The sequence below is a fragment of the Camelus ferus genome, chromosome 11, assembly GCF_009834535.1.
Source record: "Camelus ferus isolate YT-003-E chromosome 11, BCGSAC_Cfer_1.0, whole genome shotgun sequence".
NCBI classification, from domain to species: Eukaryota; Metazoa; Chordata; class Mammalia; order Artiodactyla; family Camelidae; genus Camelus; species Camelus ferus.
This window is the reverse complement of record NC_045706.1, coordinates 65,492,484-65,507,621: the sequence shown is the minus strand read 5'-3', so window position 1 is coordinate 65,507,621 and position 15,138 is coordinate 65,492,484. Positions and strand designations below refer to the sequence as shown.

The 15,138-nt window shown below is 37.8% G+C and overlaps 2 pseudogenes; one reads left to right on the top strand and one right to left on the bottom strand.

Moving 5' to 3' along the window:
- The window catches only part of LOC102507523, a 367,819-nt pseudogene that overhangs the window by 211,498 nt on the left and 141,183 nt on the right, over positions 1-15,138 (bottom strand).
- Positions 8,470-10,052, top strand: LOC116666862 (annotated as a pseudogene).

Below are 15,138 nucleotides of genomic sequence, written 5' to 3'. Positions count from 1 at the left end.
AATGAAGGAACAAGACAAAACCCTCAGAAAAGAATTACAAATGCTGGAGAGGCTGTGGAGAAGAGGAAACCCTCCTACACTGCTGGTGGGAATGCAGTTTGGTACAGCCACTGTGGAAAACAGTATGGATATTCCTCAAAAGACTTGGAATAGACTTACCATATGACCCAGGAATCCCACTCCTGGGCTTATATGCAGAAGGAACCCTACTTCAGGATAACACCTGCACCCCAATGTTCATAGCAGCATTATTTACAATAGCCAAGACATGGAAACAGCCTAAATGTCCATCAACAGGTGACTGGATAAAGAAGATGTGGTATATTTATATGATGGAATACTACTCAGCCATAAAAACGGACAGCATAACGCCATTTGCAGCAACATGGATGCTCCTGGAGAATGTCATTCTAAGGGAAGTAAGCCAGAAAGAGAAAGAAAAATACCATATGAGATTGCTCCTATGTGGAATCTAAAACAAACAAACAAACAAACAAACAAAGCATAAATACAGAACAGAAATAGACTCATAGACATAGAATACAGATTTGTGGTTGCCAAGGGGGTGGGGGGGGTGGGAAGAGATAGACTGGGATTTCAAAATTGTAGAATAGATAAACAAGATTATACTGTGAGGCACAGGGAAATATATACAAGATCTTATGGTAGCTCACAGAGAAAGGAATGAGATAATGACTATATATATGTTCGTGTATAATTGAAAAATTGTGCTCTACACTGGAATTTGACACAACATTGTAAAATGATTATAAATCAATAAAAAATGTTAAAAAAAAAAAAAGAATTAAATGAAGTGAAGATAAGCAATCTTCCTGATGAAGAGTTCAAGGTAATGATCATAAAGAGCTCAATGAATTTGCAAGAAGAATGAGTGAACACCATGAGAAATTAAACAAAGAACTGGAAAGTATAAAGAAGAACCAATCAGAGCTGAAGAATAAAATAACTAAACTAAAAATACACTGGGAAAAAATCAACAGATTAGATGATACAGAGGAATGGATAAGCGATCTGGAGGACAGAGTAGTGGAAATCATCCAAGTGGAACAGGAAAAAGAAGTTTAAAAATGAGGATATTTTAAGAGACCCTTGGGATGACATCAAGCATACTAACATTTACAGTAATGATGGGTCGCAGAAGGAGAAGAGACAGAGAAACAAGCAGAGAACTTAGTTGAAAAAACAATAGCTGGAAACCTCCTTAATCTGCAAAAGGAAACAGACATCCAAGTCCAGGAAAAATAGAGAATCCCAAACAAGATGATCTGAAAGAGGTCCACACCAGCACACATTATAGTTAAGATGGCAAAAATTACAGATAAAGAGATCATCTTAAAAGCAGCAAGAGAAAAATCATACAAAAGAACTCTCAAAAGGCTATCAGCTGACCTCTCAGCAGAAACACTGAAAATCAGAGCAGGTGGCATGATACAGTCAAAGTGATAAGAAGAAAAATACTACAACCAAGAATACCCAATCTGCAAAGTCATCATTCAGATCTGAAGGAGAGAGAAACAGTTTTACAGACAAGCAAGAGCTAAGAGTTCCCTTGATCATTATATAACATCCTCCTTTGTCTCTTAAAACATTCTTAACTTTAAAGCCTATTTGTCTGATATAAGTATCCCTTAACTGGCTTTCTTTTGATTTCCCTTTGCATGGAAAACCTTTTTCCATCCCCTCAATTCCAGCTGTGTGTCTTTATATCTGAAGTGAGTCCCTTGTAGGCAACATACATACAGGTCTGGTTTTTGTCACCATTCAGCCACTTTATGGCTTTTGATTGGAGCATTTAGTCTGTTTACATTTATGGTAAATACTGATATGTTTGTTCTTATTGCCATCTTAATTGTTTTAACGTTGTTTTTGTAGGTATTTTTTGTTCCTGTCTTCCTTTGTCTTTTGTGATTTGATGGCTCCTTTTAGTGTTATGTTTGAATTCCTTTTTCTTTTCTGTGTGTATAGCCATTATAGATTTTTGGTTTGTGGTTACCATGAGGTTATTATGTAGCAATTTATATATATGTCATTATATTAATTTGCTGATCTCTTACTTTCAAATGCATTTTCACAATCCTGTATTTGTACTCTCCTCCTCTCACAATTACTGATGCATTTTACATCTAGTTGTTTTGTGTATCCCTTCACTACTTATTGTGGATACAGATGATTTTAGTACTTTTGTCTTTTAACCTTCCTACTAGCTTTGTGTGTGGATGATTTCCCGCCTTTACTGTATTTTTTGCCCTTACCAATGAACTTTTTTGTTTTATAATTTTCATGTTTCTAGTTGTGGTCTTTTCATTCTTGTCTAGAGAAGTTCCTTTAACATTTGTTGTAAAGCTTATTTGGTGGTGCTGAATTCTTTTAGATTTTGCTGGTTTGTAAAGCTTTTGATCTCTCCATCAAATCTGAATGAGAGCCTCACTGGGTAGAGTATTCTTGGTTGTAGATTTTTCCCTTTCATGACTTCAAATATATCATGCCACTCCCTTCTGGCCTGAGGAGCTTCTGCTGAGAAGTCAGCTGATAGCCTTAAGGGAGTTCCTTTGTATGTTATTTGATACTTTTCCCTTGCTGCTTTAATATTCTTTCCTTAGCTTTTACTTTTGTCATTTTAATTACAATGTGTTTGGTGTGTTCCTCTTTGAATTAATCCTGTATGGGACTCTCTGTGCCTCCTAGTCTTGAATGTCTGTTTCCTTTCCCAGATTAGGAAAATTTTCAGCTATTATGTCTTCAAATATGTTCTCAGGATATGGAGAAAAGGGAATCCTCTTACACATTTGGTGGGAATGTAAACTGGTGCAGCCACTGTGTGAAAGAGTATAGAGATTTCTCAAAACACTAAAAATAGACCTACAATATGACCAACAATTCCCCAAAAACCACAAAAACATTAATTAGAAGAGATACATGCATCCCAATGACTACAGCAGCATAGTTCCAATTGCCAAGATATGGAAGCAACATAAGCATCCATCAACAGATGAATGGATAAAGGGGATGTGATACACACAAACACACACACACACACACACACACACAATGGAATACTACTCAGTCATGAAAATAAATAAAATCTTGCCATTTGCTACAACATGGATGGACATGGAGGGTATTATGCTAAGTGAAATAGGATCTGAGAGAGAAATACAAATACTGTATGATATGACTTATACATGGAATCTAAAAAATAAAACTAATGAATATAATGAAAAAGGAAATGGACTCACAGATAGAATGAACTAGTGGTTACCTGTGGTTAGAGGGAAGGGTGAGGGGCAAGACAGGGGTAGATGAGTAAGAGGTACAAACTATTGTGTATAAAATAAATAAGTTACAATGATATACTGTACAATATGGAGAATATAGCTAATATTTTATAATAACTGTATATTGAGTACAACTTTTAAGAATTTTGAATCACTATGCTATACACCTATAACATATAATACTGCACATCAACTATATCTCAAAAAATAAAGAGCTGAGTTCAACACCACTAAGCTGACTTTACCAGAGTGTTAAAGGAACTTATCTAAATGAAACAAAAAAGAACTACAAATAGAAATATGAAATTTATGAAAGGAAAATCTTATTGATAAAGGTGAACATATAGTAAAAGTAGCAGAAAGGCCACTTATAAAACTAGTCAAAGTTTAGAAAACAAAATATTCCAAAAAATTGAAGAGGAAAGAATGCTTCCAAATTCATTCTACCAGGTCAGCATCACCCTGATACCAAAATCAGACAAAAACACCACCAAAAAAATTATAGCCAATATCACTGATGAACATAGCTTCAAAAATCCTCAACAGATTGAATTAGCAAGCCAAATCCAACAATATTCTGGAAAGGATCATACACCATGATTGAGTGGGCTTTATCCCAGTGATACATGGATGGCTAAGTATCCCCAAATCAATGAACATTATATACCACTTTAACAAAATTAAGAATAAAAATCATGTGATCATCTCAATAGATTTGGAGAAAGATTTTCACAAAATTCGATACCCATTTATGACAAAAAGCCTCAATAGTGAGTGTAGAGGAAATATACCTCAACATAATAAAGGCCATAAATGACAAACACACAGCCAACATCATACTCAATGGTGAAAAGCTGAAAACATTTCCTCTAAGATCAGGAAAAAGACAAGTATGCCTGCTCTTGCCACTTTCATCCAAAGTAGTGTCAGAAGTCCTAGCCACAGTAATCAGCCAAGAAAAATAAAAGAAATCGAAATTAGAGAGAAAGAAGTAAAACTGTCACTGTTTGCAGATGACATAATACTATATATAGAAAATCCTCAAGATACCACCAAAAAACTATTAAAACTAATAAATGAATTCAATAAAGATGCAGAACATAAAATTAATATACAGAACTCTCACTGGAGTTTCTATGCACTAATAACAAACTCTCAGGAAGAGAAACTAAGAAAACAATCACATTTACAATTGCATCAAAAAGAATAAAACACCCAATCCAGGAAGTAAAATCTTGTACTCTGAAAACTATGACATTGATGAAAGAAATTGATGATGACACAAACAAATGGAAATATAAACGGTGCTCATGACTATATTACTCAAGGCAGTCTACAGATTCAGTGCAATCCCTATCAAAAAACCAATGGCATTTTCCACAGAATTAGAACAAAAATTCTAAAATTTGTAAGGAAACACAAAAGATCCTGAATAGCCAAAATAATCTTGAACAAAAAGAACAAAGCCAGAGGTATTATGCTCCCTGATTTCAAATTACATTATAAAACTATAGTAATTAAAACAATTTGGACTGGCACAAAACCAAACATACAGATTAACAGAACAGAACAGAGATCCAAGAAATAAACCCAAACTTAAATGGTAAATTAATCTATGACAAAAGAAGCAAGACTACATAATGAAATAAATATAGCTTCTTCAATAAATGATTGTGGGGAAACTAGACAGCTACATGCAAAAGACTCAAGCTGGACTACTTTCTCACAGTATACACAAAAATAAATCCAAAACAAATTAAAGACTTATATGTAAGACCTGGAACCATTCCTAGTCAGAAATATATGCCGGACACTTTTTTTTTTTTTTACATTTTTTTAAAATTGACTTACAGTCATTTTACAATGTGGACGCTTTTTGATATTGATTTTAGCAATATTTGGGGGGATGGTGAAAGAAAAGCAAAATAAACAAATGAGACTATGTTAAACACAAAAGCTTTTGCACCATAAAGGAAACTAGCAACAAAACGAAAAGGCAGCCTACACAATGGGTGAAGATACTTGCAAATCATCTATCTGATAAGAGGTTAATATCCAAAATATGCAAAGAACTCATACAATTCAACCTCGAAATATAACCCAATTAAAAAATGGTCAGAAGACCTCAATAAACATGTTTACACACAAGACATACAGATGGCCAACAGGCAAATGAAAAGATTCTCAACGTCACTAATCATCAGGGAAATGCAACTCAAAACCACAGAGATAGCAGTTCACACCTGTCAGAATGTCTGCTACCAAAGAAGCGACAAATAACAAGTGTTGACAAGGATGTGGAGAAAAGGGAACCCTCACGCGTTGTTGGTGGTAATGTAAATTGGTGTAGCCACTATGGAAAACAGTATAGACAGTCTTCAAAAACTTAAAAATAGAGCTGCCATATGATCCAGCACGTTCATCTTTGTGTATTTATCCAAAGAAAAATACTAATTTGGAAAAATATATGCACCCAATACTCATTGCAGCACTATTTACAATAGCCAAGATATGAAAGCAACCTAAGTGTCCATTGATAAATGAATAAAGAGGTGGCATGTATACATACACACACATAATAAAATACTATTGAACAGCACCCCTCCCCCAAAAAAGAACCTCACTATTTGGGATGACATGGGAGGATCTAGAGGGTATTATGTTAAGTAAAAGAAGTCAGAGAGAGAAAAGACAAATACCATACAATCTCACTTACTTATGGATCCTAAAAAACAAAACAAACAAAATATAACAAAATGAAAACAGACTCATAGATACAGAGAACAAATGGCCGTTGCCAGAGGATAGGGGTGCATGAAATAGGTAAAGGGAATTAAAATGTGCAAACCTCCAATTATAAAATAAATAAGCCATGTGGATATAATATACAGCATAAGGAATATGGTCAATAATATTGTAATAATTTTATATGGGGACAGATGGTTACTAGATTTATCATGGTAATCATTTTATAATGTATGCAAATGTCACATCACTATGTAGGCACACCTGAAACTAATGTAATATTATATGTCAAGTATATTTCAACAAAAAATTAAAGACAAAAATTTATGAAATTTGATGACTGTCATTAACAATTTTCTTTCCTCTTGGAGATACCTCTTTCATCTGAAAGCTGATGCTAAAAGTAAATCAAGTGATAATTTCTTTTTAAAGGTCCTGCTCTTTGGGGCTTGATCCTCACTCCCTTTTGGAAGAGGAAGAGCTTGGTTCTGGAATGGATAAGGAAGACTATTTAGGCCTCCTGTGGCATTATATACCTGTGACACAGAGAGCAGAGAAACCTTTTCTCAGTAAATGAATGTGGGAAGTGAGGAACAGACTGATAGTGTGGAAAGAAGGGCAAATGGGGATCAGAGCTGACTACGCATACTCAGACACTGGTACATTTCAGAATTATATGGTGGCTCGTTAAAATATATGTACCATATATATATATGCATGCCAAGACACACCCCAGAAGTAAGCCTGACTGAATAAGCCTGAGGAGGTCTCGAGAGTCTGTATTTCAACAAGCTCACAGGTAATTCTGATGCAGACTTAGGTTAAACATAATCTGGACCCCAATTCCCCACACCCCCTTAAAGTAATACACTGTATAGTATCCCTTCATCAAATTGGTTTCCCCTATGTATAGATGTTTTCTTGGAATAATAATGAGAAACTGACTGGAGATGAACAAGCCTCCAGAGAAAAGCTGTTTGTCAGATACAAACTCTATGTGAGGTACATTCCACCTTTAATCACTGCAGCAGCAAACAACCTCAAGAAGACAAAGGAGGACAAAGTACTAAACAGAACTCAGAAAATCCAACACAAATACTGGGTTACACCGACCACACCCCTCCTTCCTTTAGCCAAAACAGCAGAAATTTCATTTACTGAGGTCATCCTGGTATTATACTGTTGACTATAGAAATATCAGGGAAGCCTATTTCAGCATTTGCACTGGGAAGAGGCAAAAGTCTATTCCTTGCATTTTTGTCACTCTGAGGGGTCTCATATGTGACCAAAATGGTTGCTATCCTGGATCTAGAAGATTTGTTGCTTTTAACTATGCTGTTGTCAAGATTCTGTGAGAGGAAATCTATTTTAGTTGATTCCTATGGTAACATATGCTGGTCTATCTGTACTCTAGCCTGTGACCTCATCAGTCTCTCTACGGAGAGGGGCAGGGGACCTTTGTTACTGTATCCTTTGGTTTCAAATATTAAATTGTCCTGTATTGGCTGGTATAAATTTTTAGTTTTCATTTAACTGGTCTTTTGCCCTGTCCTGATGAAACATATTTGTCAAGTGTTTGGTGTGTAAATAAGGTGTGTATGTTTCTAGAATACATTCAGTGGAATAGAATAATTCCTATGTGACACATGGCGTTTTGAGCAGGAAGAGATTTCCAGGGGATTAAAAATACGTTGTAAAAGCTGCTTTCAAGTACTTTATGATGTATGCCAGCATTGTCGAGTCAACTTACTAAAACTGGGCTTGCTTTAGAGTCTGCCTAAGAGTAGAACATGGCTTTATCAGCTCAGACCACACTAAATCACCACATATTTATCTCTATAATATAGAGCATACATTCTGGCAATCAAATGATTTATCAATTGATAAATATCTTCTATGTAACATATATGTTGCTGATTTTGCTGGACAAAAGTAACATGTCTATTGATATTGCATTGTTCACTGTGGCTCATGAATGCTGTCTGAGTCACTGTAATGGAATTAAAATCAAAAGTCATTGGTGACTCTTGCAAGGGTAAAGACGATTTTAATTGATGGTAAGTACCCCTCTAGCTCCTTCAAAACCTTTTGCTTGTGGGGGTTTCGAGTCACCCATCTGCCTGGACACCATGGCCAGCGTAGGAGGGGGTGCTGCTGGGGCAGGAGCCAAGGCCACCACATCGCTGCTCGGGGTATTAGCAGTCACTCTGGTCACTGGGTCAGCTTTCTCTCTGAGACCGCTCTTCTCTTCCATGGCCTTCGGGCTCTCAACTACTGGAGACGTCTTCGCAGGAAGCATTGAGCTCAACGTGGAGACATCGTCTCTTTCCTCCTCAGACTCAGCCTTGCGTTTTACAGCCAATGTCTGGGGTTTACCTGGCAGGTGCACAGGCTGCATGTAGAAGGCGGCAGGGACCTGGGCTACAACATGGGAGGAGGTGGTCGCCCCACCCTTGACCACATGTGCCACATCATCGAAGGCTTCGTTATCCAGGAAGGATCAGAACCTTTTCCGGTGGGTTGTTCTCAGTTATTGAAGGAGCCGGAGAAGCCACTGCAGACTGGCCTCACCACAGGGCTGAACGAGAATCAGGTAGGTGGCCCCTTAGGGGGGACAGCCCGTCTGCTGAGCTCGACAAGAAGGCGGCCCTCCTTAAGTGTGAGCACTGCGGGAAGTACGCCCCTGCAGAGCAGTTTCGCGGCTCCAAGAGATTCTGCTCCATGACTTGTGCCAAGAGGTACAATGTGAGCTGTAGCCACCAGTTCCGGCTGAAGAGGAAAAAAATGAGAGTTTCAGGAAGCCAACTATGCTCGTGTTCGCCGGCGCGGACCCCGCCGCAGCTCCTCCGACATCGCCCGAGCCAAGATCCAGGGCAACCGCCACCGGGGTCAAGAGGACTCCAGCCGGGGTTCAGATAATTCCAGTTATCATGAAGCACTCTCTCCAACATCTCCTGGGCCTTTATCCGTGAGAGCGGGCCATGGAGAGCGTGACCTGGGGAACCCCAATACAGCTCCGCCCACGCCAGAATTACACGGCATCAACCCTGTGTTCCTGTCCAGTAACCCTAGCCGCTGGAGCGTGGAGGAGGTGTATGAGTTCATCGCTTCCCTGCAAGGCTGCCAAGAGATCGCAGAGGAGTTTCGTTCCCAGGAGATTGACAGACAGGCCCTCTTATTACTTAAAGAGGAACATCTCATGAGTGCCATGAACATCAAGCTGGGCCCGGCCCTCAAGATCTGCGCCAAGATAAATGTCCTCAAGGAGACCTAAGGTGGCCCTCTTGCACAAACCAGCCCAAGGCAGACACTCCCCACTGTCCAGGTTATGACCTGGTGCCAGCAGACTTCACAGGGAAGAAAGAGCTGTTCCAATTATGTAAACCTTCCGTAGAGTGGATTACTGAGACGGGGAAGAACAGTGCAAGGCTTGGTCGCTGGTGCTACATGGCGGCAGCTCTGACATTTCTCTGGGTTCTACTTTGTTTTTTAAAATCTGTGCCATTCTCACCTCCCCTGATCCAGTCTTTACAAAAGAGGCAGTCTGGAGGACTAGGACTGCTCACCCTTATCCCAGAGCGGGGTGTCTAGCCAGGGTCTCGGTCCTCCAGGAGGAGGAGTGTATGGTGCCGGGGGCCAGGAGGTGGCTGGGATGTAGGTGTGCCTCAGCCGCGGGGGAGGCAGGGTTTTTCCAGCTTGTGTGACACAAGTAGCAGGATCCGGTGCCCCCTCTTCCCTCTGGATTGTCTGCCTGTAGCCGTGGCCGAGTTGTGCTGTCCCTCCCTTAGTACTGAACGTTCTCTCCTGCGTCCGTGGCAGGGTCACCAGCCAGGACAGAGACTTGGCTGGCACCATCCTGATTAGCTGCAGGGACTGTTTGGCACACACGTGGCGGTTGCCATCCTTTCTGCATCCCCTGCTCCCTTCCAGTTTATCTGTTGTCTTCTGCCCTCCCTTTCCCATTCCTACTCTGCTCTGTCCTATAGCTTTATGAAGCAGGAGCGCGTGAGGTCAGGTGTAGAAGTACCTGCCTTAGGCGCTATTCCTTATACAACAAAAAATGTTAAATATTTTTTTTCCCTCCTCAGTAAAAGGATGAAAATTGAAAAAAAAAGAAACAAAAAAAAAAAACCTTTTGCTTTCCATGGGCAAAGTAATAGTAATTTATTCTTTCTTTTTGAAAACCAGTGGAACACTCTTATTTCTCTTAAACACATTTTCTTCTCTGCTTGGCAGCCTTAATCTGTGACTGCTTCTTTTGACTCATGGTTTAGCCTTGACATTACCACCATCGTTTCTACTGTAGGTTACACATCTGGTTTTAAAGAATAAAGAGCCTTTGATCATCTCTCAGTGGGAGTACAGTCAGTTCCTCCAAGCAACCCTCTGCTTGCTGGCCTCTTCAGGCAGCCTCTTAATATTTTTCAGGCATTAAACACAAGTCTACTGTGTCCCTCAAGCTTCGTCGGGAGGAACTCTTAAACTGAATTTCATTGTTTTATTGTTAATAATAATATTGGCATCTTAATTTTGAAACTATTCAAAACCAAACTGGCTTAAACTGAAGTCTCAAACTGAAGTTCAGTCCCTCATAGCTTCCCTCTGGACACTAAGTTGAAAGTCTCCCATCCTAGAAACTATTTGTAAATGATGCAACCAACAAGGGATTCATTTCCAAAATATATAAACAACACTTACAGCTCAATATCAAAAAATCAAACAACCCAATCAAAAAATGAGCAGAAGAACTAAACAGATATTTCTCCAAAAAGATATACAGACAGCCAAGAAGCACACGAAAACATGCTCAACATCGCTAATTATAAAAGAAAAGTAAATTAAAACTACAACGAGATATCACCTCACACCAGTCAGAATGGCCATCATAAAAAGTCTACAAATAATGAATGCTGGAGAGGATTTGGAGAAAAAGGAACCCGCCTGCTCTACTGGTGAGAATGTAAATTGGTGCAGCCACTGTGGAGAACACTATGGAGGTTTCTTAGAAAACGAAACACAGAGTTACCATATGATCCAGCAGTCCCATTCCTGGGCATATGTCCATACAGAACTCTAATTTGAAAAGATACATGCACCCAAACGTTCACAGCAGCACTATTTCTAATAGCCAAGACATGGAAACAGCCTAAATGTCCAGCAATAGATGAGTGGATAAAGAAGTGGTAGTATATACATACACTATGGAATATCAGCCATAAAAAAGAATGAAATAATGCCATTTGCAGCAACATGGATGGACCTAGAGATCATCAAATTAAGTGAAATAAGTCAGATAAAGACAAATATCAAATGATATCACTTACATGTGGAATCTAAAAAAATGATACAAATAAACTTATTTACAAAACCAAAATAGACTCACAGATACAGAAAATAAATTTACAGATACCAAAGGGGAAAGAGGGAGAGAGGGATAAATTAGGAGTCTGAGATTAACAAATACACACTAGTATATATAAAACAGATAAAAATAAGGACCTACTTACAGCACAGGGAACTATATTCAGTATCATATAATAACCTGTAATGAAAAATAACCTGAAAAAGAATATATGTATATGAATCACTTTGCTGTACACTTGAAATTAACACAACATTGTAAATCAACTATACTTCAATTAAAAATAAAATAAAATAAAATAAAGGAAAAAACAAACAAACAAACAAAAAGGCCCCCATCCTGAGTGCTGGGGCTGGGAGATGGTTTCACTATTCAAGTAAGTTCGCTTGTTCTTTGCCACCCCTATTGCAGCACTTATCATGATGTATAATTGTCTATTTGTGTGTCTGTCTACCCTACTAAACTGCCAGCACTCTGAGGACAGAAACTTCATCTGCCTTGTTCACCACTGTTTCTGGCAAATAGTTCATGCATTCTCAGTGGGGGTGATACCACTCCTAAGGGGGTGAAAAAAAATCTTAGACAATGAATGGCTTAACCACACCCACCCCCAAGGGTCAAAATCCATAAACAAATACACAGTATATCCAAGGTACTAAAATTTCATGGGAGAGGAGTACAATTGGTGGGGAGTGTTGATAATGAGAAAAGGTTGACAAACATTGATCTAGCACAACATAGACAACAATAAGTATGGGTTAACTACACACAGGAATGAATGAATGACCCTTGCCTCTGTAATTTTCCCTTGTGGTATCCCTTGGCAGTGTTTCATGAGGCCAGTGCTCATTCATTCACTAGCACCACCTCCTACTTCTATACACAACCATGAGTTTGGTGTGATTCTTTCAATAGCATTAAGCAAACATGCAACAGCCTTTTTATCTGTTATTCTAGGTAGAGTTAGTTCATAACATCTTTTTATAAGTGTCTCCCATTTAGTGTCTTTTTTTCTCAAGAATATAAAGTCTTTCAACCATGTTGGCTTATGGTTATAATAAAGTTTATTATAGCCTATCTCACCCTCTGAAAACAACCAATTCACTAATAGACTTGAAAATTCAGATACGGAGTTGACTCTTTGTTAGCACAGCCGTATAAATTAATTTTTTGAAAACAAAAAGTGCTTAAGCAGTGAATATATGTACATGTGTGTGAATATATATATCATAGGTTCTTATAAATATTTATTTATGTAATCTGTAGGTAAAGTTTGGGCTGATATACTCATGGAAATATGTAACTGTTAAAAATAAGCAGCAGTCATAAAGTGGTACATCAATAATGTTATATTTCAAATAGCATTTGGAGAATAAAATTATCAATGATTTGACAAAATATTACATAATTACATATTTCTTAGACGCTAAATTTCAACAAATAGAGTCCAGTGCAAACCAATTTTTAAACACATGTTGTTTTAAAAACAGAGAAAGAATGGCAAATGATATCTAAACTACATATAGTATTTTTTTGACATGTGACAGTGCTTTGTATGAATGATCTTATTCATTTTGAAATATCACAATCATCTTGGAAAAATATTATTAGCCTTTATTTTATAAGTTGATAAATTATGAGTCTAAAAAATTAAGTGATTTTCCTAAGGTCACACTGTGAATGAGTAGGAAAAGTAGATTAAAATTTAAGCACCTGGTAAGTTCCTTCTATGCTTTCTTACCTCAGAAGTGAATCTTCCATTGTAGAAAACTGGTATAATTTCTTCCATAAATGTTTGATAGAATTTATCAGCGTACCTATCTGGACCTGCTACTTTCTATTTTGGAATAAAACCAGTTCTTGACTTAAATTTTTCAGAAAAAGATTTTAAAGAATAGAAAATGTGTTTTAGATTTCCTTTTCTTCCTATTAATCATCACCCAACCTAGATTATATAAAGATTATAGAGCTGCACTATCCAAAATTGTAGCCACTGGTCACTGTGGTTATTTAAATTTAAATGAATTAAAATTAATAAAATTTAAATTCTGTTATTTAGTCACACTAGTAACATTTCAAATGTTCAATAGACAAATGCGCCTAGTGGTTACCATATTGAAGAGCACAGATATTAAATATTTCATCATCACAGAAAATTCTACTGGACAGCACTTGTCTAGAGACTGAGATGAGGGTGAAAAAGAGAGCTTGGAGATTTAATAACAGAGTGAGGACTTAGGATGAGTCCCTGAGAAAATGCTTGAACCCACCTCCCACGGGAGTGGACAAGTGAACTGAGAACTGAAGGGTCCTATACTTCAATCACAGCTGGTCTTTAGAGATCAGCAAAATTCTAGAACTTTCCATACCTTAGCATAGCACAGAAGCAACAGAATGATAATGACGCAGGGTGTTATCTTGGCAGATAGGCCTGGGACAATCTCATGAATATGCCATGTGTGTTGGTATGGCCCAGGCAGTACTCAAATGTTATTTCTTCTAGGCCTTAAGGTAGGACAGGTATAATTAAGAGTTTCCTACCATTCCAAGAAAAGATCAAATTACCTGAGAGAGGGTGACCTTGAGAGGTTTGGTGGTTGGGGAAAAAAGATGCAACTGTAGAGATTAATGGCTGACAATTGCTCAGCATCAACTAATTCAACAAATGCCTGCAAAGACAGATGATAGTGACAAAAACCAGGTGCCACCTTCGAATCTAGTGTTAGGACAACTGTAATTTTCATTAGAACAGTGAAGCATGAACATTTTGATATTTCATGTGCAGTCGGTATTTTAATGAAGAATCCTTACCCCAGAAGTGGTCAGTAGGCATCATATCAGAAAAATCACTATCCAGAGGTGATTATTATGAACACTTCAGCTATCGTTATCTCTGATCACACCAGATATTTAGCTAATTATCAGACTGTCAAAAATGGGTTTTCATTAGTGAAATTAGTGGTTTATTAATAGCATGCAGACTGTTAGAAATATACTTTCCTTGGTGACAGTAAATCTATTACAGAATATGGACTGAATGAAATGTTTTAGATACATTCTTAGCCTTGCCTGCTTAGATTCATTTTGGTAACAGCTTGAAGTAAATGCTCTGCAAGACATCTGAACAAATTTGGTCCCGGCTTCCATAGGTTAGATTAATCAGAATTGTTTATAAAGTGGCAAACTCATGGGAAAATTCACCAGAAACCAAGATAGTGTAGAAATGAGGGGTGGATATTATTTGGACTTAATTTTCAGGTTTCTGCTGACTTTGAGCAGAGGCATGGACTGTCCTTGTTTTGGACTACCTTTTCAAGGCTTATTGTATTGTGAACAGCCCAGGAAATAGAGATGGATTTCCTCCTTGGGCAGTTAGCAAATCTTTTGTCTTCTATTTTTTAATAGCAGGAGTTGGAAAACAATGGCCGATGGGCTTAATTCAGCCTGCAGCCTATTTTTGAATGTCTTATGAATTAAACTGTTTCTTAAATTGTTATAAAACAAACAAAAAGTTAAGAAGCATATGCAATAGAGATTATATTTGGCCAAGAAAACCTAAAATACTTACTCTTTGGCCCTTTACTTACTATAGTGTCTCTACAAAAAGTTTGCCAATCCTTGACTTAACAACTTTGAAAGATAAAGACAGGATCTCTTTCCAGAGCATAAAGTACTCAGGCTTACCATTTAGTATAAAAGATTCAGAGTTATTTAAGCTCAGGTTTACCCCCCTGC